The sequence below is a fragment of the Hypomesus transpacificus genome, unplaced genomic scaffold (assembly GCF_021917145.1).
Source record: "Hypomesus transpacificus isolate Combined female unplaced genomic scaffold, fHypTra1 scaffold_31, whole genome shotgun sequence".
NCBI classification, from domain to species: domain Eukaryota; kingdom Metazoa; phylum Chordata; class Actinopteri; order Osmeriformes; family Osmeridae; genus Hypomesus; species Hypomesus transpacificus.
Genome location: NW_025813837.1, coordinates 3,489,802 through 3,510,795, shown reverse-complemented (window position 1 = coordinate 3,510,795; position 20,994 = coordinate 3,489,802). Strand labels below are relative to the sequence as shown.

The window sequence follows — 20,994 nt, the reverse complement described above, 5'->3', positions numbered from 1 at the left end:
TTCCCAAAAGAATAACTGAATTCCGAAATTAAGGTTTACGTTTGTCCCCCTACAAGTAACAGCAGAACCATCATCTTAGGTGCTATTAATCTATTAGAGCATACAAAACATACCCTATAAATTATCAAAAAATCCTAGTTTCCTGTTAAGAACAAATACCCCTCCCCCCCAAAAAAAATCACACACCCTGTATGAAAGAAGACGCTACAGAGAGAAAAAACAGTAGCAAACCCCTGTGAAACGGAGAAACAAAGGCTCTGAATCGTGACCAGCTGGCAGCAGATGAACTCTTCTGGAGAGGGAGCAGCCGATCCAGTGCGCCCCGAGGTTTCGGGCCGGAGCCAGGGCCGTAAACAGCTTTTATCAGCAATAATGATGGCATAATCCCAGCTAAAGAGGAAAGTAGCATATGGCGTAAGGCTTACAACTGCAGTCTCAACAAAGCAGGGGGGGGGATTTTCATTACAATGTCCACTTGAAGGAGGTTCTGCCAATGTGTCGTGTTTCTTACAGGTTAGAATCGGCCCCTGTTACAGGAAGAGGACTCAGGGGAGTTTCACCGTAATGAAGATAATTTTAGTCAAGATAATGACTGTGAAAAAAAGAAGTTGACGCAATTATCACTAGTCCCTGTGACAGGGTAACTATCGTGGCTATGTAAGTGTCTTAGACCTTCCTCTTTGCCCACACTACTAAGGCCATCAGACAGATCTTTTAGTGGAATAGTGTGTCGCTGCCAAGATGGTCTCCAGTCTGACTTCAACCTCCTTCATTGATTTCTCTCCAAGCTCAGACCATTCATTGTTTGTGACATCTTTCTGTCGGCTCTTTAACACCCTTCAACCAAATCAATTTCATATTTCTGCCAATGCCTCGCAAGGGGATGAGCAGGATGGAAACAGACTTCACATGATTTAGGAGGTCAATTTTCTGCTACAGTTTTATCTGTGGTTTTCACAAGGCTTATGAAGCTGGCATTGTGTTTATTTAAGGACATTTAATGGACAAGGAGAGAAACTGTCACTGTTCACTAGGAGCTACAGGCCTTTAGACCATTTCTAAACAAAGGAGATAACAATTTAAAAAAAGCTAGTAAATTAAAAATATATATATTTGTACTGAAAGACAATGTGTGTAGCTTATGTTTTAAGAAAATTAAACTATGTGTCAATAAGGATATTAAAAAAGAAGATTGCATACATGCATGAATGAAAATGTGTTAACTACCATCCCCAGAGCTCTGTAATTGTCTTTCCCCCCCCAGAATGTTCTCGCTACGCCAGCTCTTCCTACTATTAACTCAGTATTCAACACGAACAATGACCACAATAACAGCAGAAACCGACCTTGACTTTCCAGCTGAAATCTAAGAGTACCATTTGATACCAGTGTGACCCGTGCTGTAATGAGATGAATATTCTCTATTTAGCGTGGACAGCTTCAGGACAAATTCAGTGGGGAGGGCCGCCCATGAGAGCTACATGCTGGTCACTCTTAGTTGTCAAGGTTGATTTATTGCCTGCTAGCTGTTCAATTTCACATTTTGTCCTCGTCATATCCCCGACTCGTGATCATTCTGCACTGACCCTTGTAGGGCAGGCAGGGAATATTGATAAAACAATTATCTGCTCGCCGTTCATTTGATTTTCCATTTCAATTACGGATTGGACGAGGCAAAAAGAAAAAGATTGCAGCATTGATTTTTTTTCTCCTACCTTCCAACAGGAAGGAGGCAGCATTTGATGGGATGGTTCGCTGACATGACATGGATGCAGGAGCACGGCTGCTCAGTAGATTAAGGCCTGCTGCTTCTCCCTGTTCTCCACAATAGCAACAACTCTACTTCATAGTCTGGTATTAACAGCATTTTTTTTACACTAAAGTTTGGTAATAATAGCCTAATAAAAAGACTATTTTTAACCCAAAACAACATGAGATGTATTATAAGATAATGCCCAAGACATACATGTCTTTGTGTACCACACCAAGAGTACACACAGAGTACAATCCTAATACATATCCGGATCTCCACCATCCAGCTTCCAGACCAGACTAAGCTCCACAGTGTGACCCAGGGTTTCAGTCATGTTCCTCCCCCAGCAGAGTGCCCTCATCAGCAGGTTCATATCTGATGACTCGGGGGCGCTGGGCCCGGTGACACCCTTGGTGACCTGAGGTAACATGCCTGCCTCATCCTCTGGGGACCACAGATCCAGGAGGTCAGAGCCCGTTTGTCAGTGACACCATTCCATCCTCCGCCCGGTCCTGACGGTCTGCCAGAGTCTATTTGTCACTCATAGATGACAACAGGGCTGCATCATAAGTGTGTGTGTGTGGGGGTGGGGGAGTAAGGGAGGGGTTCCTCATCCCCTAGCACTGACATCACCCTCCACCACACTGGCCCCCGCGCACGACTAGACCACTAGGAGAGTTCTCTTCTGTCAGCTTGTTGTGCATCTTTCAGGGCTAGTCGGACACCACCATCAACACAGATCACTGGAGATCCCCAAGGGGAGCACAGTGAAACATGGACTGATATGAGCGCACGCAGACTGAAACCTGGACACGTCGAAGCGTCCGTCCCTGCCCTGCGATGCACAGTAACCTCCATCCAGCCAGAAGGGAGAGGAGTGATGCATGAGAGACGTGTGTTTCAAGAGTGGCGAGCAGGGCATGTCAAATGACTTCATTACCATATAAAGTAAATAGATTCTTCTGTAAATGATTTGGAACATTGGTAATGGGACCTGACCTAATGGGAATCCAGCTAAAACAGTCTTCTGGGAGCCTGGGAAAATCTGCTTCAGAGAGGAGCAGGCGGCTGGCCAGGACCCTGGGTAGAGGGGGGGCGGGGGGCGGGGAGGGGGGGTGCAAGGCTTCACAGAGATGGCAGGGGGGTGTGAGAGAAAAAGGAGAAAGAGAGAGACGCAAAAGAGAAAGGGAATGAGAAAATAACGTGGGAGAAGGAGGGGGAGAGAAGGAGAGAGAAAAGGAGGAGAGAGAGAAAAGAAGAGAGAGAATGAGTGAGTGAGAGAGGAGAGAGAAAGAGAGAGGAGAGATAGCATAGAATAGAAGAGAGAGAAAGAGAGAGAGAGAGAAAGAGAGAGAGAAAGAGAGAGAAAGAGAGAGAGAGAGAGAGAGAGAGAGAGAGAGAGAGAGAGAGAGAGAGAGAGAGAGAGAGAGAGAGAGAGAGAGAGAGAGAGAGAGAAGAGAGAGCGAGTGAGTGAGTGAGTGAGTGAGTGAGTGAGTGAGCATGAGAAAGTAGGGTGTGGAGGGGGGGGGGGGGCTTGGACTTCTCCAGGAATCTTCACCCATGGATGATGTTAAGATCCAGCGTCGAGCATAATCGCGTAAAAGCGCTGAGGACTTGAAAGGGGCCGATGATAATGCTATTGCTGACCAGTGATCCAGCACGATCACAGGCAGCAGCAGCAGCAGCAAGGCACCCAGCGCTGCTCGGCCTCCCCGACCACGCTCCGCTCCAGCGCACACCGCGCCTCCGAGGGGAACTCACATGGCTGACCTTAAGGAAGTTTGGCTTTGATCAAAGTTTAGCGTTAGCATGATTGGGCTGCCTGCTGAAGATCAGGGGATCAGAGGGGGCTGGATGCCTGGGAGGAGAGGAGCTGGCACAGAGCGGCTCCCAGAGCAACAGTCCCACCCTTCCAAAACAGGATCATCCAGGGCAATTAAGGTAATGAAGTGGCTAATGTAACGACGTATGAAGATCCTCTTCAGCCTCGTCCTCTGACACTCCTCTCCTGTTTCCTGTGTCAGGTCTAGCTGTCGTTACACAGCCCACACAGGCCAGCTCAAGGCTGTCCTCGCCATGCGCTGTCTCCTCAAGTCGATATGGCTTCTACAACACAGGAAATGACATCACAAGCACTCCAGCACAACTGAAGACGTTGTGGCTGGAAGCAACGTTCGAGACACTGACACGTGGCCTAAGAGAGTCGCAGCTTCCAGATCAGTCGACGGGACAGTGGTTTAGGACTGTGTGTGTGTGTGTGTGTGTGTCAGAGGTAGAAAGAGAGTGAAATATAGATATCTGTGTTCATCTGCGGTGAGTGCCTTGGCTCGCGCAAACCCATCCCACCTCCCAACCCATCAGGCCTCCACTTGTCTGGCCATTCCCTTTTCATTTGAACACATTTTCTAGCCCCAAATTTCACTTCAATCTCACCTCATCTCTCCATACTACATTAACCCCTGGCAATTGCCTTCCAAATGACCCCATTAAGCCGTAATTGCCTCAGCAGGCCCGCTCCCTCGCTTGTAATTCAGTGCAGCTCGCCCACCAGACGTTCCCCCGCCATTGTTTCATGTTCTGGCGCCCATCATCCAGTTCTGCCACTCCCCCCCTCATCCCCCACCATCCCCCCGTCCCCCTCCTATCATGGCCGGAGCCGCGCTACTCGCCGCTAACGCCGCCAACACCGCCCCCCCCCATCCAGATCTCCGCTGTGGGCTTCCGCATCAGGCTCCCCTCTCTCTCTTCCTCTTGGCTGGCCGTGTTCACAGCTCCTTTCACAACCTCGCCTGCTCTACGGTGACCACTCATACCTGCGTCCACCATACGCTATGCTAATACCTGCCAAATTCAAAAAGAAAAGTTTTCTCTATTATTCTCACAGGCTGCATGCCGGGAGGGAATTTGCAAACAGTGCAGGTTTGCTGTCTCCTACATTAATCAGGATGGTGTTGGTTTTATGTTTTATTCTGTATTACTCATGATGGTGTTTGGTATTATTTTGCCTTTGGTATAAATCCGGACGGTGTTTGGTATGAGTGCAGCCAGTGTTGACACTTGCCACGGCACCTCCCAACATCCCCTCACCTCTCCTGTTCCCACCTGGGAGCTGTTGTCAGAACTGCTCAACTTTTTGACGAGGGCCTCCATGGGTAACTAACGTGCAGATGCAGATGGGTGTGGGAAGCCATCCTGACACTGATGTATTGCAACTGGTTGCAGGTGTCAAAAGAGAAGAGAAAGGCTTGGCCAGTCATCGATGTGCATGTGTGTTGTGTGTGTGTGTCTGTCTGTGTGTGTGTGTGTGCCTGTGTATGTGTTGGGGTTACCCTCAGGGGGAGGGGTGGGGGGATAGCACTGATACCCATTTACCATTCCTGTCCCTCCCCTCTCAGGCACCGTGTCCACAATGCCTCCCCTAACAGGTTCATTACCCCATCAAAGCCCTCCTCTCCTCCCTCCCTCCCTGCTCCTCTTCGCTTATCTCCCTCTGCTTTTCTCTCCTCCCTCTCTCCTGCTCTCCTCTCCTCCCTCTCTCCTGCTCTCCTCTCCTCCCTCTCTCCTCCCTCTCCTCCTCCTCGCCCCTCTCTCTTCCCTCTCAGGATATTTATCTAGTTGTGCTTTTAGTCATCACAAAAAATGCAAGAATGTTGACCTCAATATGGTAACAGCTAAGGATGGATATTCTTAAATATTTAGCACCACTGAAACAATGTGTGTGTACTTTAACGACACATATACTTCTACCTAAACACACAAGCCTCCCATAATGCTTTACATCTATTTGATTCTCTCATTCTACAAGTTGATTTGAATTCATGCTTTTCCAAGGCAAATGTTCCCTCGGAATATCAAGGTGTTTTTGTTGCAAAGCTCTAACGGATCCGGTGGGATTTGGTTCCAACAGCCTGTCTCTCCCTCGCCTTTCAACACAAAACTCTGCGCTCCAATCAAAATAGACCACCAGGGACCCCCCCACCCCCCTCAGTGTGTGATACCATTCTCCCTGCCACAGCTTGTATAGTTATGAAAGAGCATGTATGCTACTGTTAGCAGAGAACAAAGGCCTTCCCAGTATTCATACACTACTGCACAGCGTTAACGCATCTGAAGCCTTCGGTTTTTACCTCTCCTTTGCAGAATAGATGAAGGCTGAGAAACCAAAGGGGTTAACAAGGTCTCACCACTCATCTTTACTGATCCTCTGTGGATGCAGCACGACACAATTGAGTCGTTTTTTATTCGCAAAAGGCTTTTTCTAAGATAATTATGTATTATGCTAATCATTTTATGTATATCATTACCTACAGTTTCATTAATTAATTTAAATGAAATGAATCACCAATAAAGGTGACATTAGAGGTAGATTAATTCCAGTTACTTGCAGGTACTGCCTGATCATAAACAGTTTATCCTTATACATTTATACCAGTTAATACTTCCAAGTAAAACAATAACTATACAGTCTGAAATAACATGTCTTCTGACCGAGTAAATTATACGATTTTCTTTGAGGCTCTGTAAAATTGTGTTCATTTTTAATTAATTCTTAATTAAAATATATTACACCAGAGTTTCTTCCCATCTCTCCTGATGTTCTAACATAATCAATTCAGAACCATTAATTAAAAGCTTTCGTCTCTCATCCTTAAAATCATAATCAAAAAAATCATAATAATCTTAACAACCTATAAGAGACTAAATAACAACGCTGGGGAGAATGGATGGCACTGGGGGGTGAATTGTGTCCTTTCTAGTTTTTGCAGACCTTTATCTCTGATGTGGCGTCTGACTGAAAGCTGTAGCTCTGAGCAGGAGTGAATACTCACTGATTGATATGGATCCTTTCCCCAAAATGATTGTAAATATTTATCTGGAAGTAAAAACTGAAAATATACAGCCTTCAGTATACTGACCGAATCTATTCAATCAACAATCAAGCCAGTTCATATATGCTAGTTTAATGTATTCTATACAACATATTTATATGTATGTGGTTTACAGATAATAACTAGTGAGATAAAACATGTTTTATTATTTGTAATTTTTACTAAAAACCCTTTTTTAAATATACCATAGCATTTCGACAATTCTGAAATTATAAGGCAAACTTATTTTCATAGAGATTGATTGACAACTACTAGCTAATATGCTTCACATAATAAATTTGGCAACAGCCAGTGCAGATAAGGCAGACGAGCCTATTGTTTTATACATTATCTAACTTTTTCATTATTTTCATTCATTATTACAAGTAATATAAATGAGTTAATCTGTGTAAAAGGAAACTCCAGAACTATCATTATCCTGTTTTATTTTTTTAAAGCCTCCACGTAAAAAAAAAATCCCTCCAACTCGAGCTCTCTCTTAAGGAAGTGTAATAAGATCAGGTAATGATAGGTTCTGTTACCGGGACGACGAGGCACATATACAGATTTTTATCGTCCTTCTCTCTCAGGTGCTTCAGCCCTGCCTGTCAGGGCAGCATGTCTGGGTCTTCCACACGCCTGATCGAAATCGCTGCACTCGGTGTTTCAGCGGGCTGACAGCAATTTATTTGAATGTTTTGTCACACCGGAGCTGCATTTGTGTGAGCTGCTTGCCGAGGTGGCAACTGCTTGTAGCTTTCTGACACGCATGCAGGCCATTTCAACACCCCCCCCCCCACACACACACACACACACACACACGCACACACACATACACATGCCACCACTATAGGCAATTTAAAAAAACGGTTCCTAAATCAAGCTTTGGTAAATAAGTACACAGTAGGTGTACAAGCCAACAAGAAGCTTCTCATTAATATTCAACACCTCATAAAGCATGTAAGCCGGGGCTGTTAGCATTGTACACCTTACAAAAATGTACATCTTCCTTTACACCTTCGCTACGTACAGATCTGTAGACGATAAAACATCTGTGCTGTGACCTCGACCATTATGCTGCAGACATTCAGCAGACAAAGCAGACCCATATCAGCGACTCCTCTGCTCCTCAGGTTTGGAAATATGAGGCCAAGGCCAGTAACCGGCCCATAAGGCCATGCCCATGTCATTATGAAAACATACACCATGCTGTACAGGAAATATATCTCCAGAAATGATTTATTTACAGTCGGAGCTGAAGAAATGTTGTGTCTGTCAAGCAACAGTAAGGTATGTCACTGCTGCATACATACTGTACAACTCCTTATAATAGGAAACTTATTCAGGAATATTCAGGAAGTTAATGAAATCCTCTAAAAGACAGGAACTCTATTTTTACTCTGTTATAATTAAAGTACTGCGCAGTTATAATTTACAGCCCTCGCTTAATTGCAAGGGAAAAGGTCTGAGAGAAGATTAAAATGTGTGTGTACGTCTGTGTACATGTGTGTGTGTGCACAACTGCGTCTGTGTGTGTGTATATGTGTGTGTGTAGCAAAGATTTCTATGCATCTAAACAACAGAATCATATCTTTTAGCATCAGGGAATCAATCAAAGATTAGGTAATAAAACATGTACTGTCCTATTTTTTCCTGCTACCAGGGCCTTTGACAAATTGAGAGCAATCCAAAATCTCCATGAATCACTATTAAAGACATGTATATCATCACCAACGCATATATCTTCCCTATCATGACCCGTAGACTAATGAGAAAAGGCCTAGAATATCTTGTCTGATTAATTAATTCAAAATGTCGGCTGTTATTCAAATGTGAGGCTAGCGTTATGTGAATAAGACTTGACAGCCACGCCTGTAGAAATCATTTCTGTTTTGTGAGGCTCCTACTGCATTACTGATGATGCTTTATGGAAATGTTAGAAGCCAGGAGTATTTTTATTCCTCCACGCCGGCCCTCCTCCCCTTGTCTCCCACCTCCCCAGTCCTGATAGCTCGTGCTTTCATTACTCCAGCCTGCTCACAATTAGGGCTGTTAGCCGTTCTTGCATCTGTCCTGCCTGTTTGTTCCTCAGCCAGAGCAGAACCGCCGGCTAGCGTTCCAGCTCTGCAGGAGACATTCTAACAGAGAGCGAGGTCAGGGTTTGTCGGTCTACATGCCACTGACACACACACACACACACTGTTGCCAAAGTGACACACACTATTTGGCTTTCCCACGTTCATATAGCTCGAGCCCACTTCATCTTCATCACTCCCCACGCCACACACAACTAATCAATGTTACTATCCACTTCTGGCTCAGAGTCCCTCGCATCGCTTGTTCTTACCCGGCATACTTAATCATGTGCCTGCAAAATTATCACAGGTGTGCAAGGCAAGAACAGTAAAAAGGCCCATTCTTTGATATTATACTTTTTTCCTTAGGCCTAGATTCCTAGGCAGCGGTGAGGGTCGGGGGAGAAGACGGATGGGTTTGAGGAGGAGGGATTCAGAACTGGGAGCCTGTGGGCCCTGCCTCGTGCACACCACTCCATCGCTGCCCTCATCAAGCATGGATTCTAATCAGGGCTCGGGAGATATAAGGCGCTCAGTCATTAAATAAATTAACTCTGCCACTCCATGCTCTTCTTCAACACCCCAGAGAGACCCTGCCGTGATCTGCATACTTACACAGGCATCGGGCGGCCCCGTGCCTTCACTCCACCACCTGACTGAGCTCACACACACACACACACACACAGACACACACACACACACTGTATATACACAAACATAGACACACGTGCATGCACACACAAACATACAAACACACACACACCAACCACCAGCACTATCAGAGTGGCTATTTTTCATTATTTAGAGAAGGATGAGAGCCACGCCTTGTGTCCTAACCCAGCTACGCTCCAATTTGCATGGGAAGCTTCTCACTTTACGTAATTGTATTACAAACCCTAAAAGCAGACAAAGGACATTCACTATGCAGAATATCAACTGGGATACATATCTTTAAGGTTCAAGCAACAGACAAACTAAAAGACAACACAGCTGGTTCGCAGTCGTCGTGGAAAGATGTGGAAGTTGAAGGTTGGAGAGTCAGACTGTTGCCACTCACCTGAAGGAACGACTTGAAGTCAGGTGTCTCATGGTGGCAGCCCAGATCACTGACACACACAATCAAAGCCCAAACACTCCTCCTACAGCAGCTGACACTGCACCAGGCTTACGGGGGAAAACCGATTCGCTGTTTCAAAATGTGATATCTGAGGTCTCACACAGTCTTCCACAGTGCAGGCCTAACACACATCAGTCACTGTAACAACAGAGGTGCTGCAGATCTGAGTGGGGCAGGGGAAAGGTAAATACTCCTTGTCAGCATAAAAGCCACTGTCAAAACTCACAATCTGAGTTTCCGCGGCTTTGTGCGGAGACTAATGTCTTTCGAAAGCCTGGCCATACACGGTGTCTGGTAACGCTGCAATTCTCCATTACCCAGAAATGAAATACCTGGTAAAGGTGGAAGTGATATTAGTGAAAGTAAGCAGAGAGCAGACGGGTCAGGGGGTCTGTGGCAGACCCAATTAAATATTCATGTGTCTCGCAAAACACAGCATATACAGATCATTATCACGGCAGCTGCACACCTCTCGCTGTTAGCACCTCTGGTCTCCTATTGCTCTACCTATCAGGAATGAAATGAATTCCGACATAAATATCAGTTTATATTCTTTGTTTGAATGGGAAACTGGCTTTTTTTGTTGTTGCTGTTGAACTCCCACAAGCAGGAACATGAGCGAGATGCCCCAACAAGTGAGGACCCAGCCCCATCTTAAATTCACTACAAGCAACAAACAACCCAATCCTGCCTCCTTCTCGAGTTGAGGGAGAGAGAGACAAGCCCAGCAGTACTCTAGATGACCTCCACTTTCTATGGAGAAGAGGAACCAGCCTTTTCTGCTTTTCAATCCCCCCCCCCCGTCAAAGAGGAGCGAAAAGGAAAGGGACCAGCATTGCCCAACTCGCCGTCATCAATCACGGCTTCCTGGGAGCAAGCGCGTATTAATTTCTGTCAGCCTAAACATCGTGGCGTATTGTTGTGGCGCGGCTCGGTCCTCGTTCGGCAGCAGGCGCGGGCAGCTCCTCCTCCTGTCCTCCTCCTCCTCCTCCTGGCTGCAACATGCCAGGACCGACACGGCAGCGTTCCCCAGCCAGAGGGCCATCCTCCCTGGGGCTCTGACACCAATTAAGCCGTCTCACCGAGAGACAAAACCCAGGAGCAGCCTCTCTGTCGCAACACGAGCCGGCACCCGGGCGGCTGGACACTGGCCATCCCTCCCTGGCTTCAGACAGACAAACTAACTTCAAGGTCTTAGGTAAAGGGAAAAAAAAGAACGTGCGTTCAGTTTAGGGCTCGTGTTTTACGTACGGCAGCCCCGGTTAGAACACGAAGACATGGCTGTGCCCTGTATTGTTCTAAGAGCACCCACAGTAAATCAGGTTAGTCGATAGTTACAGTAGCTCCTAATTCCCGTATCAGATGACTAGGCTTTTAAAGCATACCCCATTGTAAACATTGATTAAAAACAGCATCAACTGATAAACAATCCCAGAACAACTGAATAGAGTAATGCAGGACGGTCGATATTTGGTAATGGAAAGATGGTCATTCGCTTGCTTTAAGACATTTACATCAGATTTTATGCTTTTATAGGTTCCGTTTGGTAAGCAGGGAAGTGCTGCTTGTCAGGATAGAACAGAACAACGCTAGGTTTGTTATGAATTAAATATAAGAAATCTTAACACAGCAGCCAATAAGAATTATTTGCCTTATTAAAGCACCAGAAGACGCTGATTAAATTTTCATTGCATTGCCGGCTTTTTTTTCTCTCCATGTTTCTGCCTTCAATACATCATTCTAATGTAGGTACCAAGTGGAACAAAGACCCACAGAACAATGGGAAAGGAGACTTAATTTCAAGCGTGCAAATGAGGAGAAGGGGGAATGCAGTATCTTGGTTAAAGAACAAAAACAACAGATTCTACAATAACACGCTGGCTTTTCACTATCACTGGCACACACACACACACACTGTAGAGTGCTAAAAGCAGTAAAATATTGCTAAATACAGTATCAACCTTAGAAGGTTAACATAAATCAGGAAGCTAACAAACACTAAGAATAAGAAAGAGTCACTTGTATGAGTGATCTCTCATGATACGGTATGGTAATTAACAATGTGAAACATTTTAAAAAGTGCCAAACACAGAAAGCAAACAAAACAACTTTACTATGTATTCAATCCGGTTCTGTGTGGCCACTCGATACTGAACAATAAAAAAAAAAAATCTGCCAAGCTAGTTTTTCAGCTTTCAGAGTGTTCAGGGAGTGAGAGAACATCAGGCGTCTGGTGCCCTGTGAGAACACCCCTTCCTTGAAACATTGGAGATAATGACATGGAGAACTATAAATAGCTGTATCATTACTGGGGACTTGCTTTGTTCCAGCCTTTCCATCCAACAGTCTTTACACTAATAACAGCTATATGGGAGGACTGTCCCACCTTCTAATGATGCGACTTTACAACATTAAGACCTGGATCGGAACAGAACAACGACACTTGAAACATCGACGAGCCAAACATCTGCTCCGCTTCTTAGTGGTCAGCTCATCTAATCAATATCATGTATCACTCCCTCACACACCAACCCCTGTAATGTAGTCCCAGCAATGCAATCTAGGGTAAGCTAGTGTAATATATTAATCTGAATGCATCTAAAACTAATTGGTTTTCACATAATAATTTTCCGTCAGTGGCAAGGGTGTCCATGGTGAGCAGGAGTAATTGGATATTTTGCTGTACTATGTACATGTCACAAGCATTGTGGTAGGTGAATGGCTTTTTAAGCTTTTACGCTTGCTGACAAAATTATTGATGACAATGCATCACAAATTGTACTTATGTCATATGTCAAGCGAAAAAAGTATCAAATATTAAAAACAGTCGTAGCTGGAGGAAAACGTTCCTTTTTCGAATGAAATTTTAATGGTCCAATACTGAGTACAATTTGGCAAACCCGCATTGAGTAGCTGACAATTCAAAGGTGATTCTCAAATTCACCATCCAATCTCTCTCCGGTCTGAGGAGCACACTAGTATAGTAATCGGTTAGGAGAACAGGAGACATTTTGGTAACAAACACCAGAAGTCTAATGGAGAACCATTCAATATAATTCAACATTCATGCTGGAATGGAACACATTGTTACGCGTGCTCAGAGGTGTTTAACTACAGTAATGTCTCTTTTCTGCTCACCAGCCGTCAGTAGGGTGGGAGTTAGTGTGTGTGTGTGTGTGTGGCGTTATGGCCATCATCTGCTTAGCAGTGAGAGACACACAAGTTAGGGAGGGGAGTCCGGGGGAGGGGGGGGGGGGGCAAGGAGGTAACCGCGGAGACAGAAAGAGGCATACTTTAGCTCCAAACTCGAAGATGTCAAACGTGTGAAAAAAATGTGTGGTTGACGCAAAGAAGTGTAGAAGTGTTTTTCTAAACCACCGATCAGTTATGTTTCTCTTCTCTGTCTTGAGAGGGCTACTGCACCATGTCTGCCATGCCTAATTAGCAACTAGCAGAAACCATTAAAATAAATTGCAATTAACCTACAAAAATATTGTTGGAGGACGCTAATTGTTATGCCAGTTGCCATAAAGGCTAATTTGCATAACGTATGTGAAGAAAAAAAAGATGGTCTGTTGTTCACGCAGGAGCCGGCAGAAAACGCTCTGAGACATGGAGCAAGAGTGCGTGTGTGTGTGTGTGTGATAGGAGGGAGAACTACAACAGTGGATTACAATCCCGAAACACCTCCTTATTGGAATTGCAATCTACAGAGTGAGGACGCTGTGCTTAGTCAGACCGAATGAAATATGAACACCAGAAACACAGACAACTATCGCTTGACACGAAAGCTTCTTCCAAACTGTCAACCCTGATATGCATTCCTTTCCCACTTCTTCTTCTTGGTCATTTGGTTTCGTACTCGCGGCTGTGGGGAGAAAGGATGGGGATTTGGGAGCTGCTTAGATAACGGCCACATCTTCCCAATCCCCCGCTCGCGGTGGAGGAAGTGCTAGTGGCCCTGCCATTGAGCTGTGCAGGACCCATGCTGGGAGAGTCTCTTTCTGCCGAGCATTATCTAGTCACTGCAGCCTCGGCACTGGGGCTCTCTCTAACAAAAAGAAGCCTGAGTCAATTGTCTGTCTGTTGAATGGCTTTCTGTTCCCTGGCATATATTCACTGTGGCATTTAGAGCAAATCAACACTAAAACAACCAGAGGCTGAAGGACAAAGCCGTCTTCACAAGTATTGACTTTTGATCTTCTGTCATGGGGAAGATGGTTTCACTATGAGATCTAATATATTAAAATAAAAAAAAAATAAAAAAATGTCAATTTTGAGCATGACTATATAACTGAAAATATACGTCTTTTAGTATGCACAAAACAATAATAACAGTAATAATAATAATTAATTATATTACCGTCACCCCAGATTTAGGAGGCTCATTAACTGTTTGTCAGAGTGCACTGAAATTAATGCTCCCTAAAGGTTTCAGAATGCTTACCTCCTCAGTCCTAACTCTATTTACTCAAGGTAATGCTTTTAGTCAACCTTCCATGTGGTTAATTACCTCCTCCTTCTGAAATGTATTTAGCTTGTCCTGTGTCCCAACACAGCCCAGAGACACAGAGACAGAAACACTGCAGAGCCCGCCGAGCCGAAGCCACCAGGCAGACATGAAGCCCTGTGTCCCACAGCATGCTGAAACACAGGAGCCTGTTCTAATCCACTGCCTTGACCAGTGGATCTGAGCATTTATCAGCCTGAGCCCCCGACAGCCCCCAACCTCTGCAGACCACCCGTTCTCCAACTTGACGAGTCAAAGGTCAGCAAAACAACAAGTCAATACGGCAGCCAGGAGGAGAGCTGTACTGCCCGGCATCGGCGGGCGGGGGCTAAGCCTCTCTGTGCAACACAGTGATTTAGCCTGTAATAGTTTTCTGTAATCTCTTTCTATTGATTAAACCTCACATCAAAGGGGGGAGTCCTGCTGCAGAACCTCTCTCTTCCTGGTCAGATGTACCGCATGGAGGTAATCTTTCACCTTTGTTATTCTGGCCACTGCTGCTGCTGCTGTTAGGAGTTCTTCCTCCAGGACAGGAGGGGAGGGAACGGCGAGAGAACGCCAGCCCAGTGTGAGGAACCTCTGCAGAACTCATCTGATTAACACACACACACCACGAGCTGTCGGATCACCTGAACACGCCATGGGCCAATATGACAGTATACTGTACTCTGCAGTACTTATCTTTATCTAGCAGGATTTTCTTCATCTAGCGGACGGACAAGCCAGAAGGCAGCCCAGAGATGGCGTGGAGGATGAAATAGCAAACACATTTCCTCGTTCCAAATATGACTGGCACACAATAAAATATAATCACAGAGAAAAGGATGATAATATGTCTATATCTGCTGGCACAGTACAGTATCTTCTACAGTATCCTCATTTGAATGCAAAACCAAGAGAAACTGAGAAGAGAACCCCTGCTAAAAACACTCAATTTACTGACAGGCAAATGGCTTCACGCAGCCACTTAATCTACTTTCTTGCATAATGCTCTCTAATTAGCATATCAAAGTGAATTAATACTTCTAGGGCATTAGCAACTGGAAACTCTTCTATGAGCAAACAACAGGAGTTAGAGGAGAGCCCCAAACTTTTTAACGCATCTTAAGGTTGAAAAATATTGCTATTAATCTATAACAAAAAGCATCTGTCATCCAATCACACAAATGACGACCAGCAGATCTCTGAGGGAATAACACAGAATTAACCCTCTTCTTCCAGCCAACATTGATTTGTCCATTAATAAATACAAATTCAATGTTCCATCAGTTTGCCGTTTACTGTGGAGAGCGTGAGCCATCACTACACAGCCAGCATAGCTAGGTCTGTTTGCTGGACTGCTGTCAAATTCACGACGGAAAATTATTTCCCCCGGATGGGATCATCACCAGGCTAGAGGAGCTTGGCCTCTGTGCCACTTGAGTGAACATGAAAGGGCTGAAGAGGCTCTGTGTGTGATGCTCACAGTGGGCCAGTGAAACGCTGCGGTCAACAAGGCCACTAGCCCAACCGAGATCCCACAACGGCAGACAGGGGAAGGCTGTGACTCCAAACCACAGGTTAACCACACACAGACACATACACACTGAATCTCTCTTGTTTAACATGCACACATGCACACACAATCAATCTCTCTTACTAAAACACACACACTCACACACACACACATGATCCTGTCTTTCTTCAAACGTAAATGCTAACCATGTTTATTGTCAGTGTTTATGTCGCTACAGTCCAAACGCATCATGTTTGATGTATTTGAGTCTTATTCCATCGTATTTGCCACTGTTTACAAAGTACCCATGTGTGTAGTTCATAAATTCAAAGTTCTACCTCATCCCTTTGATTTGAAAAGAGAAAACATACTATCACATACTGAATAAGCACACAAGGTAACTGAAGAAGTCAAACAAAAGCTTAACAAAACTACCGCCAGTATAATACAGAAGGTTCTCTGATTAGCATGAAATCCTTAATGTCCACATTACCTTTCATGAAACCCTTCCTTTGTTTTGCAATGAAGGGAAATCTATTCCATACTGTCAAAATGTTTCAACTTAAACTTAATTTCTCAAGATTCAGCATAGGAGTTCATCTAAACTGCAATATTAAAAATTGAGTGGTCAAACTATGCTCCATCGCTCATGATTCAGTTATTCGTTTGGAAAAGGCATTTAAACAAGAGCCATCAGAGAAATTACAGCAGATTACAACAACTGAACTGGTAAACAAGCTTATTTAAATAATTAGCATACTCAAAGACCCTCTCGATTTGATTAGATCTTAAACATTATTTTAGATATTAATATGTAATATTGTATCCAGTATGCGGCCATGGTCCCATGGGTTCTACAGGTGGTGTTGAAATCATTTTGAATAAATGACCCCACACATTCTGAAAATATTCTGAATTCATTTCTGCCTTTTACCTCATCCTACTTCTCACCTTCCCTCTGACAGGCATACAGAACACCTCAACTAGGCTGCAAATCCAAGCATCCTTTGTCTGCCCCTGTGGACACCTCCTGTGGTCCAGAAGTTCATTAAGTTTTATGATCGTTTCCAAGTCCCCTCTGACTGAAAAGCACACAAAGGCCACAAATCTGGTAAAGCATCGGGTGGTATTTGGAAGCAGTAGAAAACAAATTGTAGGCGTTACTATTTTTTTTAGGTTACAGAATTTATATAGGCCTACTATGCACACCAACACAAATTAAAAACTTAGCAGCAGTATTTCCAGGATAGCATTAGTCTAATGTATAACTTATTGCCATTGCCTGCAGACTGACCTGCAGAAACAAGCAGATGCTAAAGATGAACCGACGCTACCTGACATTCTGAAACGCACCTATATTATTTATTTTGTAGAATACGCTGTTATGATGCGTGGTCATAAGAATATCCATCCTTGCAAAGTGTTAAGTCCACCAAAATAGTAGGTATATTTGACGAGACTTAAAAGTTCATCAATATATTTTTACTCTCAAAGATAGTAAGCTACCCAATCAAACACATGAGCGACACCAACAGTTAGCCTCATGTTAAACCATAACCTACATAAAAAGCCTACGGCACAATTTGGCCAAATATCTGCCTAACTTTCCATTCATAAGATAAAAAAAAAAACTCAAAGCTCTGCATTTCAAAGAACCCAAATGAGAGTTATGCTACTTGATTTGCATAAACTTTATTAATTATTTGTATAACAAAACAATAATTAAAATAGTTTGAAGCTTGAGTTTTTTCCCTCACATTCACATGTGCATTAAATGTGTTCGCGTTAGGCTTTAAGGCAGCAATGGACTATATACTGCAAATATTCCCGTCGGTTGAAACCACATTACTTTAATAAATAAAAAAAACTAAAATCAAGGCAATGTAAAGGTTATTAACTGTCTGGTTGCTGGCTTTGAATATATAAATATATTATTTTTACGTATATCGTGTATTGTATTGCATGGTCGCCTGTATTAAGGAGCAGGATTTCCTTCACGAGACACGGGGAACGCTGGAGTGGATCCTGATGTAGCGGCATACGTGCAGGTTGCCTGCTTCTCCGTGACATCGCTTAAACCTTTGTCAAAGACGTTCTGCTCTTTTAAAAAGCGATGAACACACTCTACAATTGCACATCAGAACGGCTAAAACAATCATATAAATTGCCCCGTTTCAGTTCGACCTATCTTATAATGAGCGCAAACCACGTCTCCCGCTTGGCATCCACGAGGTGACTGCCAACGGAGTAAAGATGGCGGTGTGGAAACGCTTGAGCAATACAATCGTTATGTATCTTCTTCATGCAAACCTTTACTTCTGTCAGTTCTTACCTGTTTTTTCTTTGATCTCGCAGAGTACGCTGAAGAGTGCAGGCTTCATTCTGTGGCAGTTCAGTCCATGTTTCCTGTTTCAGTATAAGACAAGAACCAACATTGATATATAGTCACTATAACACAACATTTGTCCAACTTCAAGAAATTAAAATGAACTGTTTGATTGTTTTGTTCTTTAAACAATAGCTGAAAGCAGGTGTTTTTCATGAGTCAGCTGGCATGTAGCTCATATTAAAGTTGAAATTTGGACCTAAACTTTTAATGGCATTGCTTTTTGAAAGATGAGCCAACTACTACAGATAGATTTATAAATTAGTTTTTTGTGCTTTTTCACGGTAGGACAAACGGTTCTGATACACTATCCATTAATACAAATGTATCCTAAATACATGTCTAATGTATTATATCATTAGCCTTTATTATTGACTTTATCTCAGGACATAGGCATTATTTTTGCTAATATGCATCAGTCAGCAGGACTCTGGTGCCTAGGAAATCTACATGGACTCATAAAAGCTACCAGGTCTTCCTATAACTTTTTATGGACTCCACATGCGCCAATACAAGTTCCAAAACTATAGCAAAAAGCTGTAATTATTACTTGTTATAGGCCTGAATGTGAATGACTTTAATGTGAATGTTTCATCCTGGACATTCGGTTCATTAGTTCTTCACACACATGGAACGATTAGTGACCTGCGGACCACAACTGAAAAATTGTGCGTCAACGTTTTGAGGAGCAAATAAAACATATAAATGAACCAACTTTGCTTGCGCCTCGTCCAGACTTTGGTCAGTTATCGTCATAATTTGGTGAAGAATGTCACCAATGTCTTGTTTTCTTCCGTCCCCATCAGTGCCATCATGTCCGTGTGGCGGAGGCAGTGCCATGCCTCCTTGTACCGAGTGGCCAGACAAACTGACACCGCCAAGAGACTGCATGATCCGGGCTTGTTCATCCATAGTAGCCGCAACAGAGTCCATGCACTTGTACTGAGCCACACAAAAGGAAAAACTCATAAACACGAGCAACTACAACATGTGTTGTGAAAAAAGAGATGTTGGTATAAGAAAAATGTGCGTTTAAACGTATAAAAATATATGAGTGACTACCATTGATGATGTCAATATCGTGTCCAAGTAATCGCTTTCTTGCAATACTCTCTATTTACGCACGACCCTCAGAGTGATGATCTGTGAATATAGTCCAAAGATACATAAGATTTTTAATATTTCAAAACTTCTTTGTCAAAATGACCATCGCTGTCCATCGTATCCTGCACGAATCCTCTTGCCAATTTGTCTTTCTCTGATTTGATGTGGTGAGTACCGACGCACCTCGCTCATCTGCTTATTAACGATCTTCTTTTGCGTTCTCGTACAATTCCTCTTGAAAATGTTCAAATCCCCATCATAAATAACAGCCAACAAAATATCCAATTTGGCAATTTGTTGAAAAGAAAATAGGCAAAATGTACTATTGGCTACTTTAGGTAGAAATAATGTACTTGCCAAGTGTAAATATACTAAAATAATTTCCCAAAGAACACAAAATATCAAAATAAATAATTGGCGGCATCAGTGCCAAATTGCACTTATACAAAAATATGAAATGTACAAAAAGTTGATAGCATTAGTGGGAAAATATTAGAAAAAATAACAGCGAGAAAATTAATTAGTCTACAAGCTGTAAAGCGATGCGCAAAAATATCTGCCTGCTGAAATTTATGAGCCCGAGTCTTTGCCTGTGTGCTTTATGTTGTTTGATGGCAGCGGTAGTGAGCGATTGACAGTGTGCCAATGCCACTCACTCAGTGCAGACGTGTCAGCGCACGAGCTGTAGAAAAAAAAAAGATACAAAATCGAAATAAAAATGCACGCTCCGCCCTTCAGAGGAGGGGTCTATGTTCTTGTCACTTCTCGCTGGAACACCGAAAACAAAATGCTACAGCAATACTAGGACTGTGATTAAAATGATCAAATAACGGGAGATTCCCACTTGCCGTATGCCTCAGTCACGCGTGCTCGTGCACCTAAACGTCGTCAGACACTATTCCAACCATAATATAGATTCACTTAACTCTCAAAAGTAAGTGCATGATCAGAGTTTTATATAGTTTGGTAAAGAACTGATAATGAATTGCACGGGATCTTTCCTTCCCACTACTCCTCTATGGTCGCAACACTAAGCCGTGGCGCACAGAGCAGGCAAGCAGTGACATGTTTATAATATTACAACTAAGCCCCTCCAACCAATCCACTAAGAGCTGGGCTACAATTGACGACGAGTTTATCCAATGGTGGAAGATGTATGGTTCTAAAGCCCACCCACCACATCCCTCTATCATCACCGAGCTTGTACAAAAGCACAGGAACTTCGGATTGGTCGTTGCCACGGGTGACATCCACTGCACGAGCAGGCGGCGCTACCCAGAGCTCCCCTGCAGTTGCTATGGCAGCAGACTAGTTGTTGAGCTGGATGCGAGGCAACAAGACCTACACTGGGTCGCATGCACTGCTTAATGATACGATGGCTGCTTGGATCACATCCTAGCTAATAGGGTTACAACAGGAGAGGCCTGTTGTGTTAAATTCATTCAAATCCCCAACCCTACACCTTAGTCTTGGACCATTAACATCCAATGCATACCTCTTTGAAGTTATTTAACTCAATCTACAGTATATTTAAGTTTAGGTTAATGTTTAAAAGGGGGTTCATACACCGTAACTTATTTTCAATACAGAGCTTTACAATGCACAGTTCATGTCACCACACGACAATCCTCTTGTAACAAGTGAGAAAGCAGATGCTATCGTTTCCTTCAGCGAGGTGTGCGGCTC

General features: G+C 43.7%; 1 long non-coding RNA gene across 1 annotated transcript; it reads right to left on the bottom strand.

Annotated features, from left to right (window-relative positions):
- Positions 1-18,148: 18,148 nt before the first annotated feature.
- LOC124464061 lies at positions 18,149-20,008 on the bottom strand. Its single transcript, XR_006955689.1, has 3 exons — positions 19,267-20,008; positions 18,920-19,146; positions 18,149-18,224 (listed from the first exon to the last, which is right to left on the bottom strand). It is a non-coding gene; the product is annotated as an uncharacterized LOC124464061 (long non-coding RNA).
- Between the last annotated feature and the right edge of the window lie 986 nt (positions 20,009-20,994).